The following is a 7,150-nucleotide window of genomic DNA, read 5'->3' as shown; positions in this document are numbered from 1 at the left end:
AGGGGCAGAGGCGGGCGGGAGGCGGCGGCTGCAGCGGGAGGAGGCGGTGGTGCGGCGCGGGGCAACGACGTTCGGAGCAGCGGCAGGAGCAGGAGAGGCGGCTCCGGCGAGATGCAGCTGCGGCGCGGCGAACGAGAAGTGCGGCGGCCCCCGGGTGCCGCGCTATTTAAGGAGGTGAGGGGGGGAGGCGCGAAGCTTGGAGGAGGGGCAGCGCAAGGCGGTGGCGCTGTCGTGCGGGCGCTGGAGTCGGGGACGAAGGTGGGTGGGCTGGGCCTGGCTGGCTAGCTGGGCCGGCCCAGTCGGGGAGAAGTTTTTTTTTAAATAAACACAGACAAAGAAAGAAATAAAAACAAAATAAAATAAAATATTATATAGGCATATAATATATCAAAAAAATTCAGAAAAAGATTTTCTACAACATGAACATTTTTCTAGCATTAATTAAAATTCACACAAATTCAGATAAATCAAAGAGTGCTATTGGTCTATTAAAATCCAACAAAATCATTTTAAAAATACCAAAATGATTTCAAATTAATTTTTCTCCAATTTTCTAATGTAGGGAATCATGTTACCCTAATTTCCATATATTTTATTTTTGGAGAAAAATAATTTGAATAAAACTCAAATAACTCCAAATTGAAAATAAATTCAAAGGAACTTTGAATTTAATTCTTTGAAACTCCCAACTCATATTTCATATAATTTGAAGAAGTCATTTTGTCTTCTCTCGTGAAAATCATTGAGTTGCATGAAGTTTATGAATTGAAATATTTCCAAATGAAATTCAATTATTTTCAAATACCCTTTCATTTAATTTTTTTTTAAATGGAAGAAGTCATACCATCTTCGCTCAAGGGTTTTGTATTTTGAAAATAATTTGAATTCATGGAGATCAGAAAGCAAATATGAAAGTTTGGGAAAGTCCTTTTATTCCCTCTCATTTAACTTTCAAAGAGTTACGAATTCACTCACTTTCAGACAATCAATCAAATCTATCTATTTATTATAACATTCCAAAATTTAGAATTTTGGGATGTTACAAACCTACCACCCTTAAAATGAATCTCGTCCTCGAGATTCGGAGAGGCTAGAAAGAAAAGGTTAGGATTTGGGGGGTCTCCTCAAAATCCATCAATCATCACAGGGATCTGGGGTGCTACCACCCTTGAAAGCATGGTTACAGCTCCATCGAAAACTCATATACTTCATCCATATTGTTAACAGTGTCGGTCTTCTCAAATCCTCGGAAAATTCCTTCTCTGGCTCTTTCGGTAGTGGCATAACCTTTTCCTCAATCCTTCTGTCCTTTCCTCTTGGTAAGGTTATTCCGAGATTGGGTCTTCTTAGCTGACGGTCTGGCGCCAAGACTAAACAACCATCGATATCTCATGGTGGTCAACAATTTATGGTTTCTCCTGCAGGAAATGGGTCTGGTTTGAACCTCACCATATATCCTACGGTTGGCAACAACTGCCGTGTACAGGGGGGGATACCTATACCATTCTAAGGTTTATACAAGGTTTTGATCGTCGTCTCTCTACTATAGGTAAGTCACTCAGATTTACCATCCCATATAGCAAGGCGAATAATAAGAGTAAGTCGGTATGGTGATCAATCCATCCCGCACCCAAATCATTACCTGGTATATGGTTTAGCGAATCTCGCATTCTAACACTCGGTCATCCTCACAAGCGTTGCAGAATTTCTCTTGTCGACGAACCAAGTTTGAATAAATCCATAGATTCTGCAAGCCAAACAACCATCTATCGTTCCTTCACAACTCTCAGGTTTTGCGTATACTCCTATAAGATCGTCTATCGATAAAATCGTAACTTCCTCCAGGGTTTTTTTCCTTTAGCAAGAGTGTGCTTACTTCTTGGCAGGTCCTGGAGCCTGTGGGTTATGGCCCATCTCATCACTTGTAGTCCTTGAACTTATCATCGGGGCAACTGATCGTTATTCCAACATCCAACTTCCTAGTATTCTTAAATCCATCCAATTGTACTGTCTACCTTCCTTCTACTGGCACCAAACTAGGACATGATTACTCAGACTCATCATGGAGTTTCCATTGATCCATATTTCCGACATCATACCTCCTTTATATCCAATAGTAATTCATCTCTTCATCCTCGTGGGATATCCCTCACATCGAGATAAAAACTTATACTTATGAAGCCCATATTCCATTTCGTGGAACATCATTACCCTGCCAGGGTCAAGCGTCCTTACATGGGAATATTTGCCATCTCTGCATGGCACTTCTTCAACTGGGAAACGTGAAACACATCTTGAACTCCTGACAGTCCTTCCGGTAACTCAAACTTGTAGGCCACTTCTCTCATATGCTCCAAAACTCGGTATGGTCCTACAAATCTCGGGGCTAACTTTACCTTAACTCCAATTCGTTTAACTCCTCACAGAGGGAACACATGAAGACATGCTCTGTCTCCAATTTCATAGACTACCTCCTTGAGTTTTTGAGTCTACATAACTCTTCTGCCTGGACTGAGCTACCTTCAGTCTATCTCGAATTAACTTAACATTCTCTTCTGACTCCTTTGATCACCTTTGGTCCAAACAACTGTCGGTCTCCAACTTCATCCCACATACTCTTGGGGAATCACACATATCGAGACAAAACTCGTATTCATTTTGTCCGAAATCCACTCAGTGGAGTATCCTTATCTTTTCCAAGAGTCAAGGGTTCTTATAGGGTACTACCACCCTTAAAATGCACAAACCTTCCATAGACCATATTTCTCTTATCCTCAAAATGGTCAAAATCCTTCTTCATAAAGTAACAACTCATAAAATCCATATCAGTACCAACGTTGCTACTTTATTCATTCTCAAGTGATTACAATCTCTCGCTTTTCCATTACATGTCTCAACTCAACACCTCAATATAAAAGAAAAATGTTCTCACTTCTACTACTCCATTTCTTTTGTTGCAAACTCAACTATCTAGCACAAGTTTCCTTCTCCTTGGGGCATTCTCTGGCAAAGTGCCCTGCTCCATTACAACTAAAACATATTACTTCTGACAAGTATCGAGGTTTCCTTTTGGGGCAACTGTTGAGGTAGTGTCCTGACTCCTTGCACCTGTAACAGGTGATACGACTCAGGTTCTTCCTGGAATCCAATCTGCTTCTCTTCCTGGACCTTTCCATGCCAATCATGGCTTCTATTTCCTGTGGGTCATATTCTACTTCATCTGTCGGGAATTCTACTAGATCCCCATTCAAACAATTTTGGGAGATGTGTCCTTCTTGTCCACATAAATAGCAAGACTTAGTGCAGGGTTTACTCGGGTCCTCTTTAGGTGTGTCCTCCATCACAGCTTTTTCTAAAATTTCCATGAGGGCTCCTTTCATTACTTTTTCTTCTGCTGGATGGTTCGTTGTACCCTGGGGTAAATGTGACACTGAGCAGGGTAGTGGGTAGTCCCTTCACACAAGAAACAAGTGATCTGCCTAGTTGGGCATTCTTCAGCTGGGTGACTTCCTTCACAATTAGGGCATTCATCCTTGTGTTCTTTATGGGTGTGTCCTATTTCTCCACAAATCTTGCATGCACAAGGTTTCTTCATATCCTTTCCATAAGGCTTCAACTTCTGGGACACAAACCTAGACTTTGGCAAAGTCAACTTAAATTCTTTCCAAGTGGTTACTCCTTGCCATCCATTGATGGTTTGGTACATCCTCCACCAAGTAGGAGCACCTCTTTCAAAGCATTGAAGAGCATGCTGGGCCATATCCTTTCCGACTATAGGGTTGTTCTCCATGTGATCCTCCATGTTCTGAATCCATCGGTCTGTCTCCAACTAACTCATCGGTCCAGAAAATACAAGTTCATCTTCATTCATCCTCTATTGGGTCCATGGGTTTTGGGGTGAGATAAGAGAGATCAAGAGGGATGCACACAATACAAACAAAAGTTTTGAAAAGACATATTTTATTGTGGCTGTCGGAAAAACAACAAACAAATGACAGCTCACAATCGTCGCATCTAACGTAGGTATATAACAGGGGTTTGGTCTTCTAAAGGTCAATAAATCTTCAACGTCTCCAAACTCTTCAAGCCTTGTTCATGCCTCCAATGGCTTCTTCCGATCATGCTTGTCTTTCTCAAGTTCTTTCGCTAGATCAATCTCTGTTGACGTGAAATCTCTCGTGACATCCTTTAATGTTCCGGAGTGGCACTTCAAACTTCTGGTTTCAACATCCTTCACATGAACCATGGTCATACTGTCCTTCAGTTCTTGACAATTCTCTGGTATCTCGAGGTTGTAGCTCCTCCAGCTTGGCTACTCTCATCTTCAGGATCCTGAGTTCCTCATGAAATACTTCCTTGTCTAATACGACTTCCTGGAGCTCCATTTTAAACTTCTTGATGTACTACTCCAGATCCTGGTGATACACCGGCTAGGGCTAAAACTTCATCTTATGATAGGTGCTCCATCAGCCTTCTACCATCCAATCCTTCCATGCATATGCATGCTTAACTCAGCACGGTGGCAATAGCATAAGCGGGAGATAACTTCATGGATAGTTGTGTTTCTGCTCTTGTCATTTCCATGAGCTATCATTCCATAGATGATATCTCCTGCCTTAGGGTTTTCTTGACAAATCCTTGAGTTCTTAACTCTACATGCTCCGGTCTTTCTCCGATACACCTTGATCTCGGGTATTGACAACTTCCATAGTCTGCCAAGTTCCATAAGGGTAGCATTCCTAGGTCATACAAATCTAGGGATTCTTCAGAGCCTTCCAATTCTACTTGTCTTCGGCCTTCAACTGTTGTAGTTTCCATTATTCAGATGCACGGGAAATACTCTTCATTCCGAAGTGGCCTTAGTTGTCCGATATCTCGTACTTCTTGGGGTGGTCTCATCAGTCGAATCTTCGAATGGTCAAAAGGGGAAAGGGGGTATGGTCTAAAAGAATTTTTGAATAAGCTCAGAAGAGAAGAGAGGTAAAAGATTTTTTTTGAAAGGGAAAGTTGTAGAGAAAAATCTTTGCTATGGGCTTGCCAGTTTCTAGGGTCACGTCCTACAGTCAACATGTGCTTTGATACCATCTTGTAGCGACCTGACCCGAATGGATCAAGTCTCTGTGCTTAAGTGTCATCCCTGGATCGGTATGCTGACACACACAGTACTCGAAGGATTTATAACAGAGGTAAATCACATGTATAAAGTAACGTAAATACTATTACCTCGATCCATATAGCGGAAGCAACAAGGTTGTGGATTCCCATCAACACCAACGGCAAAGTTGAGTGTAGAAATTGTAACCCTAACGTATCACTTACTCGTCGTAAGATAATCCAGCAACATGAGACGTTGCAGCCACAGAGGGTCAGTACATTGAATGTACTGGCAAATTCACACCATAGAGAATGATGAATAAAGGCTATCACTACATGCATATTTGGCTGGTGGAAAAGCTCTATGGTTATAAGGTTTTTGCGTAAAGCCAATTTTTCCCTACTGCAAATGAATAAATTTATTTAACTATCATGGTGGTTGTTGAACATTGAGAATGGTTGACAGCATTCTCAATCCCAATTAAGTAACATCATTAAACCCAACAATATTCATTTAGAGTAACGTGATGAGATCAACAGGATAATCCAAGAACTAGATACTCAAGATGTCCATAACCGGGGACACGGCTAATCATGATTAGTTTGTACACTCTGCAGAGGTTTGCGCAATTTTCCCCACAAGACTCGATCGCCTCCGTTTGGTTTCTCGCACTACAGGGTGTTTGAGAAGACGGATGACCGAGACATAGTCTTTCAGAAGCGCTAGCACCTTACGATCGGGTAGACCGTACCACCTACATCCCCTACATCTGCTAGTCTACCACTGTAAGAGTTCGCACGACTTAATCAACTGTGCTAGAGCCCATAATGGCTTGTGGCTGCACACGGAAGTTTCTAGCATGAAAGATCTTATGATCCCTTTGAGCCTGGGTGGCGGTCCAAAGAAAAACAGGCAAGTCCTGATAGACATCAGGTGCCTCAATCCACCCAGATGTGTGTTTAAGTTGCCACCTTAGATAAACCATTAATTAACAATACTCACATCTGTCATGGATATCACTCACCCAATCCACGTCTACTAGCATAGCATGGCATAATAAGCAAACGTAGAAGTAACTCCCAAAGGTTTCATAATAAACAGGTAATAGGTACTACCTCATCTACTTCCCATCCCACAATTTAATTAGATCCTAATCATGCAATGTGAGAGGATTGATCTAATGCAATAAAACTGGGTTGTAGAAAAAGGTATGATCAAAGTGTGAACTTGCCTGCAATGTTGATGAAGATGATTCGCACTCAAAACTCTTGATAGATCTACTCGTCACACTCCGGTCAATCTATCGTAAGCAAGCAATAGTAACCACACATAAGCAATCACTCAAAAGATCAGAAAGAACGAAGAAGACGATTCGGAAAACATCAAAACCAAGAAAATAGCTCTTGCAACATAAAACAATTTCTAACAGTACCAAAATTATGTGAATTTGGCCTTATTAGAATGTTTAGGTCAAGAGCTTCGATTTGCAAAAAGAATCAACTGAAACGGAGTTACGAAACTCAAGTTACGATACAACGAAGTTTGAATTCAAATCTGCTCTAATTCAAATTTTAAACTTTTCAAAAACATGTTTGAGTTGGATTACTGGATAGAGGGGATCATAAGGAAGACGTGGGCGTTGGTTTCGTTGGATTTGGACTAACGAGTAAAAAGTTATAGGCGTTTGAAGTACAGGGACTAATCTGTGAAGAAATTTATCACAAATAGGCCCCTGGCTGAAAATAACAGAAAAAGAAAAAAAACTAAAGGGCGAACGTTCGTTAACTAGTTCTTAAACAGAGAACGTTCTCTAAATAGATCTAATTAAAAAAAACTAAACCGTTTTTTTTTTGAAAAACCGATGTAAACCTAAACCCTAAAAGAAAAAAATAAACTGGACCGGCGGTTTTACCGTTTCGCGAAGAAAAACCGTCGGCGGCGCGGATCGGGCGGCGGATGGGATCGGCGTGCGGCGGCTCCGGTGACGCGGCAGCGGCGCGGGCAAGTGGTGCGGCGACGCAGGGCGGCGACGGCGTGCAAGCAGGCAGGGGCAGA

The sequence above is a fragment of the Triticum dicoccoides genome, chromosome 5A, assembly GCF_002162155.2.
Source record: "Triticum dicoccoides isolate Atlit2015 ecotype Zavitan chromosome 5A, WEW_v2.0, whole genome shotgun sequence".
NCBI lineage: Eukaryota > Viridiplantae > Streptophyta > Magnoliopsida > Poales > Poaceae > Triticum > Triticum dicoccoides.
The sequence above is the reverse complement of the archived record's forward strand: the minus strand, read 5'-3'. Positions refer to the sequence as shown.